Source organism: Pelodiscus sinensis, chromosome 2, assembly GCF_049634645.1.
Source record: "Pelodiscus sinensis isolate JC-2024 chromosome 2, ASM4963464v1, whole genome shotgun sequence".
In the NCBI taxonomy this organism is placed as follows: domain Eukaryota; kingdom Metazoa; phylum Chordata; order Testudines; family Trionychidae; genus Pelodiscus; species Pelodiscus sinensis.
This window is the reverse complement of record NC_134712.1, coordinates 105,539,681-105,561,194: the sequence shown is the minus strand read 5'-3', so window position 1 is coordinate 105,561,194 and position 21,514 is coordinate 105,539,681. Positions and strand designations below refer to the sequence as shown.

General features: G+C 41.2%; 1 protein-coding gene and 1 long non-coding RNA gene across 5 annotated transcripts in view; one reads left to right on the top strand and one right to left on the bottom strand.

Annotated features, from left to right (window-relative positions):
* The window catches only part of LOC142827161 (uncharacterized), a 46,316-nt gene extending 34,652 nt beyond the window's left edge, over window positions 1-11,664 (bottom strand). Inside the window, exons 1-2 of the long non-coding RNA XR_012901628.1 lie at window positions 11,552-11,664; window positions 2,367-2,544 (exon numbers count right to left, since the gene is read on the bottom strand). This is a non-coding gene — a long non-coding RNA (uncharacterized LOC142827161). The remainder of the gene's footprint in view (window positions 1-2,366; window positions 2,545-11,551) is intronic.
* Window positions 1-21,514, top strand: part of RNF144B (ring finger protein 144B) — a 138,343-nt gene that overhangs the window by 46,919 nt on the left and 69,910 nt on the right. Inside the window, exon 1 of one of the 4 annotated variants that reach the window (XM_025183986.2) lies at window positions 844-927. The exons of 2 other annotated variants lie outside the window; for them this stretch is intronic. The gene's annotated coding sequence lies outside the window, so the exon portion shown is untranslated. Of the gene's footprint in view, window positions 1-843; window positions 928-8,049; window positions 8,397-21,514 lie in introns of those variants that run through there. One more of the 4 variants, XM_006121825.4, reaches the window with a different exon arrangement.

The following is a 21,514-nucleotide window of genomic DNA, read 5'->3' as shown; positions in this document are numbered from 1 at the left end:
ACCCTACTCAGGGAGAAATAGGATACACAGCCTGGAAAGGTAAAGGGGCTGGGACCTGGAGTAGTGGGTGAACCTGGGTTCCTTCCCCACTCCTCTCTCTCTCCCTCCCATAAGGGCACTAGTAGAGCCCATAATGCCCAAGGAGAGGGGAAAGGGATGGTGCCCTTGCAAAGAAAAGCATTGGCCCTTTGCCACATGAGTCAACAGCTTTTATCACTGTGGGAGCATAATCAAAATGAGAAAACAAATTACATATATTAAGGCCCAAGCTGTGAACTTAGATGTGAACATAGTTAATAGGCAGTAAGAATTCATATTGCTCAACCTGGAATTTCCACTATGCTGGTTTATTACCAGTGCACACTTGCTGCCCTTAGATTTCTTTTTTTCAAAAGCAGAAAAACTTTAGTGATTGCTTATTGTGAGAATGTATGTGTTACCTCCAGTGCTAGAGTGTACAAATTGTTCTTTTCATCTGCCTTAAGCTTGTAGATACATGTTCTGGTAATAGATTCCGTCTATGTTTACTGTACAGTTTCAGGTCTGTTATCCGATATGTATAAATACATGTCTATGAACAGGTCACATTTCCACTCACAAAAACATCTCATAACAAACTATAGGCACAGTACAGAATCAACACTCACCCCCTTCCTTGTGTTTGGCTTTATTAACGTGGCAACATAAAACAAACAACCTAATCTCTAGCCCAGTCCTTTTTCCCAGGCTTGGTTGTCTGTAGGGATCTTGTCTTGTGACATATCAGCACCACTGCCTAGAGGACCAATCTCTTCTCTTCAGAGCTATTGTGGAGTTACATATCAACAAGTCAAAGTGAGTCAACAGGGTTCAGTCAGCAACTCCCTTTGGGGTTTCAACACCTCCTCTTAGGGTGGGTCCACAGGAGAACCCAGCAACTCCATAACAGTGCGTATTGTGTGCATGTATGTGTGTGTGTGTTAGAACGTGATGTTTCTAGTCCATTTTTCTGTTGGCAAACTATTTTAGAAAAAAGTCTGATTTTCAGGAAATAATGTTTAGTCATTTACTGAAAACTTGCTTTCCCATCTTTCTAATTCTTCCTACTGGTGAACAGCCTTTAAGAGGAGCTAAATTAAACATTCAAACTATAAGTATTTCTGATGACAAAGAATCCAAACCTGCAAATACCGTATTCCCATGGACTTACTTACAAGTGTACATACTATGGGTCTGGCTTAAATTGTAATGTGAAGTATTGTGGCTTCAGTCTATATGCTGAATGCCAAGCCCTTTCACATTTTTTACTCTAGGTATGTTTCTTTCCATAAGTTTTTTACTAGTACTTAAAAAAATTCCACTTGGTTGTATTATACTTTACCATAACATATTTTTATAATAAATTTTGATTATATTTTAGCTAAGGAGTCAGCTGCATCCCAACTCAGAGTTGTAGAACAGTATAACAGGAAAAGACAGGATCTCAATTTTCTGGTAACAGGTCAAAATATATGCAATACATATATGCAAAAAAAAAAAAAAAAAAAAAAAAAAAAAGCTTAGAAAATATAGCATGGATCTTTGAATTTTTTGTGTTTTTGTCTGATTTCTAGCATTCCCTGCATGATTTATATATAGCATAGAACTTCATGGTGCAGTGAATAAAGCCTCTTTTACTGCACAATATATATTAGGATGAAATCTGTCTTCTGAAAACTATTTTCTGTTTCTGTATTCCAAAGGAGCATTATTATCCCATGACACTATGAGCATCACTCTTGCAACGACATAAAATGTACATCTACCCATTTTACACACAAAAAGCATTTGTTTTCTTAACATTGATAGTAATGTCATGCGTAAACACCCCATTTTCTTGTGAAATAGCCCCTTTGGCATATATAAATACTTTTTTATGCATGTAAATGTGAGATTTACATATACAGTGACTGAAATACATTATAACTCTTTGTCACGTGTGTGTAAGTGAGAGGCTTTGGCATTAAAAATGTGCCCCGCAATATGACATTGGTTTTTTTTATAACATAAGTAATAAACCATTTTTTGTCATTCTTAACTTATTGGTTGTACAGTTCTCAATCAGGTGGAGAACTGGAAGCAATATTTTTTTTTGCAGGCTGATCCTGGCTCTTTATGCAGTTATAATAAGGCGTTTAGTATTACACTAATTCAACATACTCATTTGCTCTTAGTGGGATTGTTTTGAAATCCAATTTTGGTTATGGAAATGAAATTTTGGTTACATGAACAATGGTCAGTGGTTAAGTTACTGCTTTTTTTGCTAGGCTACCTCAAATTAATTAGTAATTGCAATGGCATGTTTGTACACCGATATTTCAGTGATTATACATGTCAGAAATACTTACAGTAGATGGAAAGAGTGATCTGGTAGCTATTTATAGTTCAATAGGGTTAACAATTTCTCTTCTAGAAGTTTCTAACTCATTTAAAAATTCAGTTGTAGGCTGCATCTTGAAATTCAGTTGTAGGCTGCATCTTACATGGCCATGGGATAAGAGGGAAGGTCCTTTCTTGGATTGAGAACTGGTTAAAAGACAGAAAACAAAAGGTAGGAATAAATGGTAAATTTTCAGATTGGAGAGGGGTAACTAGTGGTGTACCCCAAGGGTCAGTCCTGGGACCAATCCTTTTCAACTTATTCATAAATGATCTGGAGAAAGGGGTAAGCAGTGAGATAGTAAAGTTTGCAGATGATACCAAACTGTTTAGGATAGTCAAGACAGAAGCAGACTGTGAGGGACTCCAAGAAGATCTCACCAAACTGAGTGATTGGGCAACAAAATGGCAAATGAAATTTAATGTGGATAAGTGTAAAGTAATGCACATCGTGAAAAATAACCCCAACTATACGTACGGTATGATGGGGGCTAATTTGGCTACGACAAATCAGGAAAGAGATCTTGGAGTTATCGTGGACAGTTCTCTGAAAACTTCCACACAGAGTGCAGCGGCAGTCAAAAAGGCAAATAGGATGCTAGGAATTATTAGGAAAGGGATAGAAAATAAGACCCAGAATATCTTACTGCCCCTGTATAAAACTATGGTACGCCCACATCTTGAATACTGTGTACAGATGTGGTCTCCTCACCTCAAAAAAGATATTTTGGCCTTGGAAAGGGTTCAGAAAAGGGCAACTAAAATGATTAGGGGTTTGGAACGGGTCCCGTATGAGGAGAGGCTAAAGAGACTGGGACTTTTCAGTTTAGAAAAGAGGAGACTGAGGGGGGATATGATAGAGGTCTATAAAATCATGAGTGGTGTGGAGAGGACTGATAAAGAAAAGTTATTTATTAGTTCCCATAATAGAAGAACTAGAGGACACAAAATGAAATTAATGGGTAGCAGGTTTAAAACTAATAAAAGGAAGTTTTTCTTCACACAGCGTGTTGTCAACCTGTGGAACTCCTTGCCAGAGGAGGCTGTGAAGGCTAGGACTATAATAGAGTTTAAAGAGAAGCTGGATAAATTCATGGAGGTTAGGTCCATAAAAGGCTATTAGCCAGGGGATAAAATGGTGTCCTTGGCCTCTGTTTGTCAGAGGCTGGAGAGGGATGGCAGGAGACAAATCGCTTGATCATTGTCTTCGGTCCACCCTCTCTGGGGCACCTGGTGCTGGCCACTGTCGGTAGACAGGATACTGGGCTAGATGGACCTTTGGTCTGACCCAGTACGGCCGTTCTTATGTTCTTATGTTCTTATATTACATCTCAGCCTAGAGGCTTTTTTCCCTAAGTTATAGAAATGTCAATACATTTAAAAGGTTAGTTTGACACTCCATGCTTGTGAGTGACTCCATCACCATAATTTAAAAAGAAATCTAATTTGGGAAGCATTTAGTTTGTGAGAGCTGACATATGACATGACATACCTTTGTGATTTCCCCCCCTTTTTCAATGAACAAATGAAAAAATACTGAATCCATTTGGGTTGCTGTGGGAAACGGAGGGAATCCAGCTGTGTAGCAATTTTAGCATGACTTCTAACACTTCACAAAATTAGCTTGACCTAGAAGATTTCTGTACAGTTTTTATATACTGTACTAGCAGACTTGAGGAATAGCTGATGGGGACTGTAATTCTGTAAAATGGAGTACAAGTATTTGAGAAGGATGGAAAAATGGGATAGATTGGGACTTCCACTGGTGACATGTGCGTCACCATGACAGCATCTCAAAAATTCAGTGACTGAGCAAATATACTGTCTAAGATGCTGTATTTGAGATAATCTCATGGAAACCTTTTCTCTCAAATTAATGTGGACCACTTCCCTCGCTATGCACCAAAGTAAAAAGTAATATTAGGAAAGTGTAATTGTTAACTGCCATGCTTTTTTCTTTTGGAAAATGTAATCACATGATCTCTTTTTTCTTTTTATTTATTTAATCTTTTCCTTTCCTATTCTTCTTATACAATAATCTGAAGGCCACAATTTTAGATGTATGTCAGTGGATGTCACGAGGCATACCGGAGTGGTTGACAAAGGCATCCTTTGTCGACCGCGCCACATCTAGACTGCCGCGCTGTGCCGGATCAGCTGATTATCGGCACAGCACAGCGGCCATTTTTATTTTAATGAAGCGGGGATTATTAAAATCCCCGCTTCATTGACTATGCTGAATAAACTACTTTACATGGCTCTGTCGACGGAGCCATGTAGTCTAAACGCACCCTTTATGATGAAATGTGTTGTACATCATGTAATTAAGGTTCACACTTATTGGGAGGGCTGTTGAATGCATGCTCATTCTTCTTTTGTCTGTCTCTCTCATTGCTGGACTTTTCAGAGTTGATTTTCAGTGTTATATTTCATCCTATGATTTTTTATAAAGATTAACTTTCAGATTTTAAGAGCTAATACAGTTGTGGGTTTGTGTACATTTGTATATGTCACCCTAGTGTGACAAAGTCAAGTGGGAAAAGGCAGCCCTAGAAGGGTAAAAGGCCTACTCCCCTATTAACTAGAAGTGAGTTATTGCACATCAATCAGGATCACCTAAAAAGGGATTGTCTCAGGCAGAGTAGGATCAGATGAGACCGGGATACCTTGGAGCAGCTAGGAGCAGCTGATTCCATTTCAGAGATGCTTGAGACCTTTTTAAGAGTAGGAAGAGGAACACACACACACACACACACAAGTTAGAGACAGCAGGGGAGTGAGCAGCTTCATGAGGAGAGGCTGCTACTCTAGGGGAAGATGACAAGCCTAAATCTCTGCTACGGGGAAGGCTGACTGCCCAGACATGGCAGATAGCAGGTTCTTTACCTGAAGCCTATCTCACAAAGGGGCAGAAGTGCAGAGACTGAGATGGGAAAGAAGGATCTTTGCCACATGTGGTGTCAGGGTGAGATACTGCTGTGAGGTTTCTTGGCTAACCATCCCAGGGCAGATTAAATCACCCACCTCTTAAAGAAGGGAAAAAATGGAAGAGGTAGTAAAGGCACTGGTACAGGCTACCATGGCACAACAAGGGAGTCGGTATGGCTACAACAAGAAACAAACCAACTACTGATAAGCCAGGCAGCCCAAGATTGAACCACCCTGCAGTAGGTGATGAACCAGCGGAAGACCCTGTCTGCTCAGATGCACGGCCAACACGTGACATGGCCCCTATGGACTATTAGTTATTTACAAAAGATGACAATGAAGGATGATGTAGAATTGTATCTTCTTGCCTTCGAAAGGACAGCCCTTCAGGAGGCCTGGCCCCAAGCTCAGTGGGTCAGCATTCTCGTTCCTTTCCTGTGTGGGAAGGCCCAGAAGGCCTATATTGACATGCCAGAGGAAACAACTACCCATTACTATTGCCTAGTGAGACAGGAGTGACAGCAGCTGTAAAGGGCCAGAGAAGGTTTCATGAATGGAAATACCAGCACAGAAAAACACCAAGGTCTGAAGTGTTTGACCTGATCCATCTGGCCTGGAAGTGGCCAAAGCCCAAGACCAACAGCCCAGAAAAAATCATAGAAATCAGCATCCCAGACATGTATATGAGAGGGCTGCCACCAGAACTGCGAGGATGGGTTAGGTGAGTGACCCCTCTTCCTACAATGAGTTAGTTTCCCTCATAGAGAGACATTTAATGACCAAAAACTTTCTCTGACCATTGGGGAAGAGGTGCATCAGAACAAGAGGCCAGCCACAGCTCCAAGGGTCCAAGCTCCCAAAACCTCAGAACTCAGTCAGGGAGGAAGGAGACTGAAAAGTGGCCGGAGGCTGCAAAGTAACTTGGGGTATGTCTACACTACCCCGCTAGTTCGAACTAGCGGGGGTAATGTAGCCATCCGCAGTTGCAAATGAAGCCCGGGATTTGAATTTCCCGGGCTTCATTTGCATGAAGCCGTCCGGCGCAATTTTTAAATGCCGGCTAGTTCAAACCCCGTGCCGCGTGGCTACACGCGGCACGGAGTAGCTAGTTCGGATTAGTCTTCCTAATCTGAACTAGCTGTACGCCTCGTGGAAGCCTAATCCGAACTAGCTACTCCGTGCCGCGTGTAGCCGCGCGGCACGGGGTTCGAACTAGCCGGCATTTAAAAATGGCGCCGGCCAGCTTCATGCAAATGAAGCCCGGGAAATTCAAATCCCGGGCTTCATTTGCAACTGTGGATGGCTACAGTACCCCCGCTAGTTCGAACTAGCGGGGTAGTGTAGACATACCCTTCGAGACTGGGGGAGAGAGAGTTGCGGAGTAAGGCCCAACTACCCAATGAATATGGGGATGCCCCAAGCAGGATATAGGTGTTATGCATGTGGGGGAGTAGGGAATATAGCAGCTCAATGCCCTAATATAGAAGAGTCCATGCAATGGGTGGTGCATGGACCATGACCCCACACCCCTCTCTACTGGTGCTCTTCCCTGAGGCCCAGCCCATGCTCAGCCTGTTTCCACTGAGGCCCCCACACCACTTGTACGGGGGCAGGAGGTGGAGAAGAGTGAGCAGGGGGGAGGAGCAAGCACTGGGCAGGGTTTTGGTGGTGGGAGGAAGAGCTGAATGGGGACAGGGCCTCGGGGGAAGAAGCTGAGCAAAGAATGGGCCTTGGGGTGACATGCAGGTGCAGCAGGGGGCTGGGCCACAATCCAGATGCCAGGGCCCCTTCTGCATGTGGTCCCTATGTCACAGCATCATTGGTGCGGTTTTAAACTTGATATTGAGCATATGCGAGCCACAGTATTGCTGACAGTTTCATCCAGAAAGCTACAGTCAGACATAAAGACTTTAAACCGGGATGCTAATAAAGATAGCTTGTAGGTGAATTCAATAATTTCAATATTCTGTAATTCATGATAATGTAATTAAGTAGCTCATTACTATTTTAGCAATGATTAACTTAAGATACCAATGATAGACACATAATCAATTACTAGAAAATGAAAAGTGTACAAATATCCTGAAAATAACTCCCTTTCCCTCCAATTGGCTGACCCCTACCTCCCCAAGCACACACCTCTTCAAAAGCATAGACCAAGAAAAACAAAAGTCAGTGCCTTTAGCTCTGCCCCTACCTATAATGGTATATATTGTGTGTAGCATGCATAGGGCTATGGACGCCATTGGATGCAGAAATTGTTCTACTTAACCAAGAAAGGTGGTTTTGTGGGTTAAAGCAAGACAGTCCCATGAAACCCCAGAGTGTTGATAGGTCTGGCTGACTGGCTATTTTGAGAAAGGATAAAACTTCACAAGTTTGTTCCTAATTAGCCCTAGCTCATGAGACATTATACACATACACAATTCAGCTGGCAGCTCTGTACATAATATGCAGGCACAAGCCCCCATCATCCCATGAATACCTATAACATACATGAGCCCCATAGGCTGACAAGCATATGTACATCCTGTGTGAAACAGACACAGATATACATCTGTTACAGCCCTACCTAAAAAACCTTTGCTCAAGTATAACAGCTTATACTTTTTAGATGTGGAGGTCCTGGATTCAATCTATGGTATATGTCATCTGGGGGAATTTGACAGGGTTAAAGCAATCACCTGCAGTTCAACTGAGACTCAGCTGGGAAGTAGGAAGTGCTGTGTTCAAGCTTCCTGTATAAATAAATGCAGCTTTCCCACAGCTACTGCATACAAGCTCTGACGTGCTTTTTAAGATATAATGGTAACAAGCTCTTAATAGCAGGGAGGAGATTATTCATCAGAGTGGTGAAAGGGCTGGGAGACAAGTCCTGTTACAGTCCTGAACAAGTGTAAAGCTGTCAGCAGCACGGAGAAAGAGAGGAATGGTGAGGGAGAGAAAGCTGTTTCTGCTTCAAATCGTAAGCCTACGGTGACTGAAGGATTCTGAATCTTGGGAATACTGAAGTGTGAGTGAAGGTATTGAAAAGTCAGACAGCTGGGAGTGAACAGTATCCTTCTTGCAAGGTATGTTGGAAGACAGCTCTCTGTCTCTCTGCATTTTTATAACCTACTTTTCCTTAAAGCGAGAGATTGAAAGGGCTAAATGATTTTGTATATAGTGCATGTCAAATACTGAAAAGGAAAGAAAAGGGAAAGGTTAAGTAGCTAGAAAATATTTGTGCATGATTTTAAGTGAAATCTGTAACTATATGGTGCATAGAACCATATGAGGTAAAGAGAATTCTTGGATGGTTGGCTGTTACTAGCATAGAAAATTAAATATGCAGTTGGTTTGCTACACAAGAATGAAATTAGTTTTGACAGTAACTTTTTAAAGCATCTGCATGATAGGCTTGTTTGAAAATGCTGCAGCATCAGGACATATTTGTGGATGTGAAAGCAGTGGAAAAAATGGCATATCTTTTAGGCTTATCTGCAATAGCTTATCTACAATAACTCCTTTCACATTGAAAACATACAACTGAATGAGCTAAAGGGAGGCTGTGCTTGAAATGCACAGATTTCCTGGTGGTTTAAAAACATTCCATATGTCACAGCATCATGTAGCTCCTATAGGGAAAACAGCCTACAGATCTGGATGCTTTGTATTGGTGTAGTCTTCTGATTCCATCCAGAGTTTACAGAAACCGAGATTAAGCATGTAAGTGCTAAATGTAGATTCTTAACATGGATCAGTTTTTATTTACACTAAACAGAAAGGAAAACTATTTTTACCAATATAAAAATGTAGTCTTCTCTTTTTTTTTAGTGCAAAGCTTTCCCAGTACAAGACTACCTCAAAAATAAGAATACTGCAGTCTAACTTTGTATTATAAGGCTCCATGTTATCAAAAAAATATAAAGACTTTCTGCCTACTTATTGTGTGTCTAATCTTTATAGAAAACCCCTCACTTAGAATGCAAAAATCCACCTCCAGGGAGCACTATAGGTAGTTAAATATTTAGAAGGACTATAATTAAGGAAATAGTGTAGCACGACTTGCCATTCTTTTGGTAAATAATCACTGAATATCCTTGAAGAAATGGATTTAGCATAGACACAGGCTAGGACTGAAATACTTATATGCACTATAACGTACCATGAGTCGGTGCAGTAACATGACCAGTCAAGTAACTCTCAGGCTGAAGGGTGAGTGCATTGATTGGAGATGGCTTGCCTTGGAAGTCTAAGCATTAGGGTTGGAATGTTTTGTTACATTGAAAGAAAAGTTCCAAAATCGGGCTGCATTGCTGCAGTCCTTTATCTCTTCTGAACTAGATACATTCACCTGATGGTTCTCTCCATTCAAGTTTGCTTATATAGGAAATGGTATGACCCTTCTCCACTGTCTGGACACTCTTATTCCAGTGTAACAGTGGCTTTTTTTGATATAGCGCAGCCCCTTTTGACAATCCCAATGACATAAGCTAAATTTTAAAAAAGCATGTTTATATCAGAATTTAGAGTTGGCCGCATGCAGGGGATGAGAGAGAATGGGGGAGAGGGGAGTTATGCCAATATAAATATTTACATAGTGATTTTTTTAAATTCACAACTTTGATTATATTAAACTTTTTTTCTAATTTAGCAATGTATAAAACTGTTGTAAATGAGGAGCTATTCTATTATAGCAAATAGAGTTATACCAATGGCAAACCTAGCGTGAGAGAAGAATCAGGCTCATTTTCTTCCTGCAGTTTAATATTGGTAAGATATGTCTATTCTACATGGATATTAAAGTCTCCATGGCACTTAATGTAAGAGTTGAGCTTGGCTGGGGGGCTAAAATTTCTATTCTCCCCTTGTGAACAGAGTAATGTGTGCTAGTTGTTGCCCACGACTCGTTCTACACAGCGGAGATGGATCCATTTTAGTAATACTGTGTGTGTGTGTGGACAGCTGTGAAGTATCCTAGGTGAAAGGTGTAAGTGTAAAATACTGTTATTGTTTATCTTTCTAGTCAGGATCTTGTATTGTACCCAAAGCCACACTAAAAAAGGTCCAGATCCTTCAAGGCATTTAGGCTCCCAATGTTAATTTATTATATAGAAGTTTGGCATCTAAATAGTTTTAAGGATTTTGCCTCAGTGCTTCACAGGAATTAGAAAAGTGAAAGAGCAGTTTATCAGTGTTTTCCCACCTGGGAGAAGTAATTTCTCCTATAATCAAATCTCTTCATGGGACTATTTTGAATGTAAGTGAGTCATTTTACAAAGAAACAGAAGGAGCTATCATGACTCTCAGTTCAATAGTACACCTCATACGATACCCATAACATGAGTCCATGTGGTTTCTTCCTGTGAATGTCCTTGTAGGGAACTGCCATTGACTTCAGTAGAGGTACCAAATCCAGAGTGCCTATAGGAATAAGCCTGTGGGGCGAGGCCTCAGTCATTCTTAGAGCTTTAACTTCTCCCCTTTTATGTTCTTAGGGGACAGGGAGACTGGGATGTGGAGGATAAAGACCTACTTAAATATGTCTAAAATAATAATATCAAGATATGATCCAGACCAGATACACAAATACCTCCTGAGCTGGTAGCATAATGAAACCTAAAGCCATTATTGCAGCCTCAGTCATACTTTGTTCATCTGAAGAAGAGGGTTTTGCCCATGAAAGCTCATGATCCTATATATTTGTTAGTCTCCAAAGCTATGTCTACACAAAAACATTATTTTGGAATAACTAACTTTATTCCCAAATAACATAGTCCGTGTCTACACAGCAAGCAGTTATTTCAACACAATGTCTTAATGATGTCGAGCTGGAGGACTTCTTACTTGGACTCCTGTAACCCTCATTTTAAGAGGTGTAAGGGAAGATGGAGGACGAGTGCTCTAAATTGGACTTCCTGCTGTGTAGACAGCACCAAAAGCCAAAATAAGCTATTTCGACTTAAGCTACGCAATTGACATAGCTCAAGTTGCGTAACTTATTTGGGCTTTAGCCCTGCTGTGTAGGTGTGCCCAGAGGTGCTACAGGACTACTCTTTGTTTTTCAAGTTACAGACTAACATGGCTCCCTCTCTGAGACGTTTTTTCATCTTTTCTTGTTGCATCCATCTGTAATGTGGAGTTGTTTAGGATGTGGAGCTGGCTCAAGTTCAAAGGGACTCCCTTGCACAAATCAAAACAGAGGCTACCTTACCTTTCACTAGATTGTGAACATTGTACTTACTGTACTTCCTCCTCTCACTGAGGAACCCGGAGACATGGGAATAGCTTGTGTTTGCGGGCTCCATGCTTGCCTCAGCCCAACTGGGCAAAGCACTTTGCTCTGTTGAGGAAAACCTGCAGGTCTAGGAACCTAGTTTAAAAATAAGCTGCTTTTTGCAAATAAAAGGAAACATCAAGCTAAACAGAGCAGAACAGGTCATATAGGGGAAAAAAATAAACAACACTGGATGCACTCTGTATTAATATGGTTCCTATTGCAGCATAGCTGTGTAAAAACACAGGATATCTGAACCTCTGCAGCACACAGAGGGAAGGGCCAACATACACTGCAAATTTACCCACTGTTTCACAAATATTTGCTGAGTTATCTGAGCCAAATAATTTTGTGCTGATCCAGGAAGAAAATTCAGTGCTCAGTAATTCCTTTCTACCTCAATCTTGGATAAAATGGATTTGATTCAGAAGGAAAGAGTAGGCATCAGTGCCAGTAAACATTAACAAAATACAGGACTATGTAGCACTTTAAAGACTAACAAGATGGTTTATTAGATGATGAGCTTTCGTGGGCCAGACCCACTTCCTCAGATCAAATAGTGGAAGAAAATAGTCACAGCCATATATACCAAAGGATACAATTAAAAAAAAAAGAACACATATGAAAAGGACAAATCACATTTCAGAACAGAAGGGGGATGCAGGGGGTGGGGGGGAAAGGAAGGTAAATGCCTGTGAGTTAATGATATTAGAGGTGATCAGAGATATCAGTAAACATTAAAACACTCATTAAAATAAAACTATATGATCTCAAATTCTGCTGTCCTTACTCTAGCAAGACTTCTATTCATCTACAGTAAAACTTTCATCAATGTAAATGAGAACAGAATTAAAACAGACCTGAGTGCTTCGAATACTCCCCCCCTCCCCCAAAGTGGGATGTGTATTTTAATTAATAAAGGAATGTGGAATGAGACTAACGGCATTGCAAACACAACTATGTTTTAAATTAAAATTTCTGAACACCTATTCCTGTTTTGCTGATATTGTAAGTATCTGCACATGCAGATATGCAGTGAGATCACTGCACTCTATTTCTGGTTTCTTTAAGTGTACTGTCCTTAATTATAAGAGATGGGGTTTATTGAAGGTGCAAGTAGACTGCACTATACGTCTGTTTAAAGAAAACCACCCACCCACCACCACCTCTGCTGAACATGAGGTTAGAGAAGCACTGTAATTGGAAATCAATTCCAGCTCTAGATGTGATTCCTTAAAAGTACTATGAGCCTACGTGTGCTACTATACCTTGAAATTTTAATTGATGCACAATTTTGTGTGTAATTGTTTTATAATTATATAAAAGTAAGATTGTATAAAACTATCTGTAATCTAAGGGGGGTGTGTGTGTGTGTGTGTGTATATATATATATATTTTATATAAACATAACTAGAGAATTCAGCATTGCTCTGACTTGCTGTGCCTTTCAAATAAGATTTTGGGGCTGACCCTTTCAATGTTTACTTATGATTTCAGTGGGATCACTTATATGATGGCTTCAGGATTGGGACTCATTGGATAGGTTTTCAGGAGAACTCAGCATTGCTCTTTCTCTACTCTCACTGAGGTTAATGGTAAAACACCTGTTGATTTTAGAGGTTGCAGTGGTAGGCCACAATGTTGAGCATGTCAGAAACCACAAACTTTGGTGTGTTCAGACCCTGCTATTTGTTAAAGTACATCAGTGTGATACTATAACAAAGTAGGGTTCCTTCTTGGAGAGTTCTTTGACATGCCAGGCAGAGGGAGTTGTTCTGTAGGCCGTCTCTGTGTCTGAGTGAGGCACGATCAGAGTATACAATTACTTTTTCAAGGAAAAAAATTATTAAGCTGTCATGCCCACATTCCCTCCTACTTACACTGAAAGTCATTCCTGGAAGTAAAGCTCATAACAGACGTATTTGCACCCTTATTAATCTGCAATAGTAATGAGAATAAACTAGGAAATGTATCTAGGAGAACAAAACATGAGTCATCGATAAAAGGAAGAACTTTCTCTGGATGGGTGACAGAAACTTTTTATATAGATGGCGGATGATACAGATTATTATTTCATGACTTCAAGTGAGTAACTTTAGAGGCTTGAAAACCCTGTGTTTGACATGACATGATATGATGCATTATTATTATGTTTGCAATTACTTCTCTTTTTGATGCAAAAGAGCTGTACACAGCTTCGTCAGGGCTGAATTTTGTCTTATGAGACTGTCCCCTATTTATACTTTAATATACTGTCTCTCAGGAGAACAGGGGTAGGTGTGGGGAGCTGGGAGTGGCACGGTGGCTGGAGGAACTGCTTGCGATCTGCTCCTTTCTCTGTGCATTGCTGCTTCTTCCAGTGGGGAAAGCAGCAAAACATTGGCAGCTACTCTGGCTGTTGTACTGCCCCAACCCCTGCTTCCCCCAGGAAACATGGGAGGGGAGGAGAAGAGCGTGGGGGTCTTGGGCTGGGGGCAGGGCAGTCACATGGAGAGGTCAGGTGGCTTCCCTTTAGCCTTTTTACACATCTCTCCCCTCCACCTCTGTACCAGGAAGAAATTAATTTTACTTTCACCATTGTTCAGCAGACCAACTTCCTAACCCTTCTCAAGCTTTTTGGGTGAACTCCGATAAGAAAATCTAAGGCCCTTCTCCATAGCAGGAGCGGGTCTGCTGACCCACAGACCAATCAATCTGGGGCCACATACAAGTGAGGGGGAAAAAAAGGGGGGGGATAAGAAGATGTAGTATTCTATGTGGCTCCCCTCAAGTCTGGCCCTCCAGGGGAAGCCACTGAGGCTCAGAATTTACCCCCCAGGGCTAGATTAACTCTTCTAATTAATTTGGTGGGTCCTCATAGGCTCTGGGGTGGGGCCAAAGATGAGGAGTTCGGTGTGTGGGAGGGAGCTGCTAGGGAGTAGGCAGGGGGTGGAGGTGTAGGATCTGGACAGGAAGGAGGCCTGCCTGGTAGAGCTCCCAGGGGGGCATAAGTGTCTTCATGAGGTTCTGCACGCTGCAGGGGAGTGCTTCTTGCAGGCACCCCCCTCCTCTGCTCCCATTGGCTGTGATTCCTGGCCAATGGGTGGCAGTGCTTGCAGGGAGAGCTTCCCTGCAGTGAGCAGAGTCACTTCCTCCCTTCTGCCAGATGGCTTGGCTTGATTGGGCTCCCCACAGTGCAGTGCCATTTCTGGTGCTCCTGCCATGGTGCCCCCCATGTGGCTGGGTCACTAGTGCTAACTTGTGCCACTGGGGGAGAGGGGGAGTGAGCCCTGATCCTCATGGGTCCAATCAAGGCAGGCCACAGGTTGAGCTATAGGTTCCTTTCCCCTGCTGTACAACTATAAAATGCAGAGTGAAATGTGTCCTGTTATGTCAGAATAAATACCTACAAGCAAGAAATTGCAATCTCACAGTAGGTATTTATTAGACAATAATTGCTGTTAGGATATGCATGTTTAACCTACCGCTTAACATTTCTCTATGGATATTTCTATATCTTGTAAGAATCACAATGTTTGCACCAATGGACTGTGCATGCAGTTCCTGGCAGAGATTAAAGATGCCTTGCCTTGGCAAACTGCAGCGGGAGGGTGATGGATGGAACTATATTCCTAGGAAGCCGGGGTGCTGGAACAATTTGTATGGTGGGGTTGCTGAGAGACTTTGAACCAAATTGTAAAGCTGATATATGAGGCGACTCATGCTAAGCCAAGGGGTGAGGCAGTACCTGTAGTTCCAGCACCCCAGTTTCTATGCTACAAAGTGTGACAGAAGGCCCTGGGTCTCAGAATCAGTACATAGTTGATGCCTCTAGCAAAACAATCTCCTTCTCTCTGCCTAGGACCATGGCGTTTCAGGGCTGGATCCATGGTTCATTTCACAGGCAGGCTGGGGAGGGAGAGGAAACAAACTGCAACACAAACATCTGATGGAACAATGAGAGGGGAACTTAGTGACGGGAGCCTTTCTCCCCTTATCCCTTCTTGCAGGTTTTATCATAGAAAGAAATCATCCCTCCCGTTCTCTCTCCACTTACTTTTTACTTCCTTTCTCTCTCCACTTATTTTTTTTTAACTTTTTTACCTATTGAAATTGGTGAGACATTAATTCAGGAAAAATCTCAAGATTTCCTAAGAACAGATACAAAAATTGTGAGGATGACTCATTTCCATAAATGTTGACCTTGATTCAGTGCGTTTAAAAATAAATAAAAAAAAATCCTCAATCATCTTGCATAACATCCTTTTGTTTAAAATAATTAGTGAAGTATTTTACTGTACAATGGAAAACTATTACTATTATGGAGGAGCAAACTAACATTTGCTTCTGTTAATTATGTAAATGGAAATCTGAACGGTGAGTTCTTTGGGTAGAGAAGTGGTGTCGTTGTTGTTGTTGTTCTTAACACTAATACAGCGCACACTAAAATAATTGTTTGGGAAGTCACTGTACTTTAGGATTAACAAGTATTATATAGTGTTGTCAGTTTGGATTAATTTAGTTTTAATTCTTAGATCTGAATTGCAATCCTATGAGCAATTCTTAGAATTCCTGTTATGATTTTGCTGTTACTTCACATTTAGAAAATACTTGGAAATGTGATGTGTATATAGATTTTTTTTTTTTTTTTCCCCAATTTGCTCCAGATCTTTCTGGACTTGCTTCTTAGTCACTGAAATAAAAGCATTAAATCCAATGGACTTGCTCCTATTTCCATGGAAATCTATGGGAATTTTATCATAGATGTCAGTGGGCCCACAGATACCTACCACATCCTGCTTTTACTACAGTGCATTATGATTATATAGATATGCTGTAGTCAACTATAAGATTACTGGGTTCCACTTAGGAATTATTGGATGAAATTTAATAGCCCCAGTGTTGGATGCGATGATTGCAATGCGCCCTTCTGGGCTTCATTTTAAAAAAATTGCTGTTTGGTGACTGTCCAGTCAGGTGATTCCATAAAGACCATTTTCCAGGTATGCAGTTCAGTTTAGTAACAAAAAGAAGCCTAATTTTATTACAGCCAATTACGGATGTTGTAGTGTTGGGATCTGGAGGAGTTTCACTTAGCTTTCTTTCAGATGCATAATGACAGCTCCCGTTTAATCATAGACTACTGATTAGTTTTAAAAATCTTACATAAAAATAAGAACATAAAACCAAACTGCCTACATTTTTCCTCCCATCCTGATTCCTAGTGATAGGTATAATAAAAGACCCTGCAACATTATAATGAGCATTAATTGGAACCCATGCTATTGCATCTATTATATGAATACTGAATTTGGTTCATTGTATTTTGTCAAGATTAATTATCCCCTTACTAAAAGTCTCCAAGTAGGTTTTAAAATGAAAAGAGGGTGTTACAAGCTACTATGAAGACTCAGTTTCTAAAATCTCCCTGATTATGCATACTCTTAAAGGAGTGCTATAGTATTCTACAGTTATGCCCACACACATTGCAGCAACACAGCTGTGGACTGGAGAGATTTGGATAAATACTGTATTATTCTTTTGTTTTAATTAAAGTATACCTACTTGCCCTGATGATGTGAGGATATCTATTTGTTCACAATGGCTCTGAAATCACGAAGCTGTTAAAATGTATGTTTCAGGTTACCTAAAATGCTAACAGAACAACAGAAGAATTGATTACATATAGGAGACTACCTAGCAGCAGGAAACTAGTTAATGTAACAGACTGTGATTGCACTAATTAAAAACACTTTGTGTCAGAGGGTTTCCCACTCACTGCGTTCTCTGAAATATTTTATTTATTTTTTGGTTACCAGCACGACACGAAAAAAACTTTGCATATCCAGTGCTTCTTATACAGCAGTGGAAGTGCTAAATTTTTCAAGCATTCCCAATGGAAACAATGAGAGAAATTGCTTTTGTTGTATTTTATGCCAGACAGCATACTTGCACAAGCTGTTTGATCTTTAAACATCTCTTCTTTCATGATGGGTCTTTTGCTCTGTAAATATTTTATTTTAAGATTTGAAAATAGGAATAGGAAATCCTCCAGAAAAGGCTTTATTTTCCGGAGAATAATGTCTAGACTGGCGCTTTTCTCCGGCTTTTCCCCCAAGCTGGAAAAAAGCGGTAGCCATGTTAATGCAAATACCACGGGGGATATTTAAATCCCCCCACGGATTTGCCTATTCCAAAGTGCTACATTAGCATTCCTTTTCCGAAAGGGGTGCCAATGTAGACACAGCCATAGGCTACGTCTAGACTGACCCCTTCTCTGGAAAAGTCATGCAAAGCAGGTAAGTCAGAATAGGGAAATCCGCGGGGGATTTAAATATCCCCTGCGGGATTTAAATAAACATGTCTGCCGCTTTTTTCCGGCTTGGGGTAAAGCTGGAAAAAAGCGTCTAGACTGGCGCGATACTCCGGAATAAAGCCCTTTTCCGGAGGATCTCTTATTCCTACCTGAAAGTAGGTGAAGTGAAAGGTGATCCCAGTGAGCAGAGTTTCTCAAAGAAGAGGACACCAGGAGACACCTAGGATATGGCACTTTCCTTGAACATGGTGTTACTGTGTCCTCCAGTAGGGTTCTCCATCCTCCCCCAGCAGGTGTTCCTAACAAATCCTGACCTTATCTCACTCCTTCTCAGATTTAATGAAACTTATTCTCCTCTCTCTGATCTTTTTATCCTTCTCCTGGGTTGTGGATACTAGGTTGGTAAACACTTAATCTCTTGACTTTCTTTTCCTCCTGCATAGATTGGGCAGGCTTTTACTTAGCATTAACACATCTGTCCATGACTGCTGAAATGTCAGGTGCTATGGGTGAGGAGGGGGAAGAGAAAGAACAAGTAGTTATTGTGCAGATTGTAGTCTTCATGCCAGCAATGCTTTTCCCTTTTTTTTTTTTTTTTTAAATATCATTCTCATAAGTTCTTCCCAGTCTTGGGTGAGCCTGGAAATGGTAAGACATGTTCTAAAGCTCTTGCCTGTTTGCAGAGAAACCCCGAGCTGGTGGGAGGATGGAGGCAGGCTTTGAGGGCTCCTGGAGTGATTGTTAATAATTCCACGAGCATCTACAGGCGGGTGATGGTTCAAAGGAGGAAGGGTGACCAGCAGATGGGTGTTGGTGGTGGGTGGGCAGCAGAGACAGGCTACTAACTGCACATCCTCTTCTGTGGGCCATTGCTATGTCAGAGGAGGCTACCCTGAAGTACATCCTCAAAAGGCAGAGAAGGATTGGCAATAACTGGGAAGATGCACCATATTTCCATTTACCAGGTTGCAGCTTCCAGAGTTGGTGCAGGAAGTGAAGGGAACCACAAGCTATACAGCCAGTGCCAAGAGAGCTGTATGGCTATGCAATCTTTATGCCCAAGCAGAACACAATCTTCGGCTTAAGTTCTTTTGTTTTAACAGTGGTGGGATAGCATGAAATGCACTGCAAAATAAATGGAGTTCTTCATTAACCAGAAAGGGAGAGACAGTGCTTTGAAACTTTGCTTTTTGAAATGTTGCTGTCAGTTGAAATGGGTGATTTTTTTTTTTTTAAATCTCATAATTAAATAAGTTGGCTCAAAGCTGAAGGCATTAATACAATGGTGAACCAAGAATATCTAGAGCCCCCCCCGTATTTACTCCTACATTAAAAGTGACTTCCATTCAATCCACCTAATATTTAACACACATGATAGTTCCACTGTCTTGAAGAGGGGGAAGCCTGAGACATACGGTTGACCAGCAGGAAAAGAAGCAATAAGCACTATGGTAGAGAGGTTTTGAATGGCACATGGCATGTTTCAGCTGGAGGTAGCGTTTGCAAATTTCCAAGACATAAATAGGACTGTTATATTGTCCAGCAGAGATGCTATTTTGAGCAAAGGTGTGTGTACAAAGCCATCTGTAGACATATGTAGCATACTCAGCTGCAGGGTATCACTAGAGTTTGGAGCACCCAGTCATGTTGGTGCCCCAAATTTAGTGGTGCCCTATGGAGCATATGGTCCACTACCTAGGCTCAGCACGGAGGCTCCACCAGCCCTCAGTCCCATTCTGTGGGCTCAGCGCTGGCTCTGGCAGTCCCCAGTTCCATCCCCTGCTGAAATGCCCCTGCAGGCTGTGCCCAGCTTATGCTCACCAGGAGGAAGTGAGAGGCACCAGTATGGGCCTGTGGACTCAAGAGGAACAGGATGGCTATGCAGCCAGTAGCTGGAGAGAAGTGATGGTTTCATAGTGTAGACCATGCTGAAAAAACCACGACCAACACTTATTGTGCAGTTCCTGGATCCTCATTTCTCCTGTTTCCTTATTCCCCTTTCTTGGAACCTTTTAATTTGAGCTGTGGGTAAACACATACAGCACTGTTGACTTCAGTGGAATCTTGTTTGCAAATGCAGGGGCTGACTTAGTTCCTTAGTTACATTTATTGCAGAACAGAGTGTTTGAAAATAATTATACTGTAATAGTACTTTTTAGCTTTAAATAGTTAAATCCAGAGGGATCCATTGCTGGTCGCAATAACAATGAATTTTGTCTAATAAGATATTACCTATCTGGTTATGACAAGTCAAACAATAGATGTTTTTGATATATTAACATAGAACCATATTTACCCCTGAACAACATCAACTTTAGCCTCTAATTGTGGTGTTCCAACAAACAGAGTTTGAAACTTCTATCCTGGAACCCTACAGGGTGAAAACCTTAAGGGAGGCTACTAGTACAAATGTCCTTTCCTTGTGGTGAATTATTTATGCAAAGAGGCCCCCATTAGTAATAAATGATATAATTTGCACTGCTCTTTGTCCACGGAGGTGAATGGAGCGCATAGAGTATGCCCCTAGTGATTATTCCCCCCCCCCTCCAGTCACTGGCAACTAAGTGGAAACAGACACAAGGCAGGCTAGATACATTCCTGAGCAATTAGTGGATTTACAATTATTTTTTTCCTTGAAATTTGTTTTTTCCACCAAGCGCAAGCAGCTTTCTAAGAACAGGACACCCCAGTGCCAGAAAGCCTGCTGGACTAACAACAACTATGCACTGGCTGAATGCTTCTGTTGTTTGTTTTGTTTGTTTTTTATTTTTAACTCTTCCTCTATTTTTCTGACTGTATTCATTCACGCACCTCTAGGCCAGCTTCATTTTGTTTTGAGGATGCCTTTGTTTTCTTGCTTCTGGGTTGGGCTGAGACATTTCAGTGGTGCTTTGAAAAACAAAGCCCTGTCACATCCTGGAGACAACAAAATGCCTGTGTTCAGTACTCAACACATTGCATTCCTCTGCAGTTTGCCCTCTCCTGGACTTACCTTCTCTATAGCTTCAGGGGGTAGCTGAGTTAGTCTGTACAGGATAAACTTAAACAACATAAGGGCTGATAGCACTTTCAGAAGCATTGCTTTGGCAGGACCTACCTGGTCATGTAGCACCAAAGCTGTTATTTTTATTGTTATGGAAATGTGAGCACATCTGACAAAGCTGTTGCAATTTAAGCAAACACTATACTTCTTGAAAAGTATGTACGGTAAAACAGACAACCCGTTGCTTTTTTTAACTTGTGAGGCAACCATTGCATAATATTGCATCTCTGGCATAATGTCTCTGATTTACATCAAGGATGAAATCTAATGTAGAACCTCCCTGGAGGGGTTAAAGCATTTCTGAAATACTGTAACTATCAGCTGTTTTCTGAACACAGACTTTATTGTTCAGTGAAGCAGTTTATTGAACAGTTATGCCCTGAGCTCTAGTCCACTCAGTTTTAAATTATACTGTTAGACTGGGCAAAATCTTGTGCGATTGACGTCAGTTTGGTAGGTGTGAACATATTTTTCAATTAACATAACCAGGGCTCGACAATCTATGTAATCTACTCACCATAGGTGAGTAGATTATATCCCGGAAGAGCCGGATTCAGGCGATCTGCGCACGTGCAGAACGCCAGACAGCGCG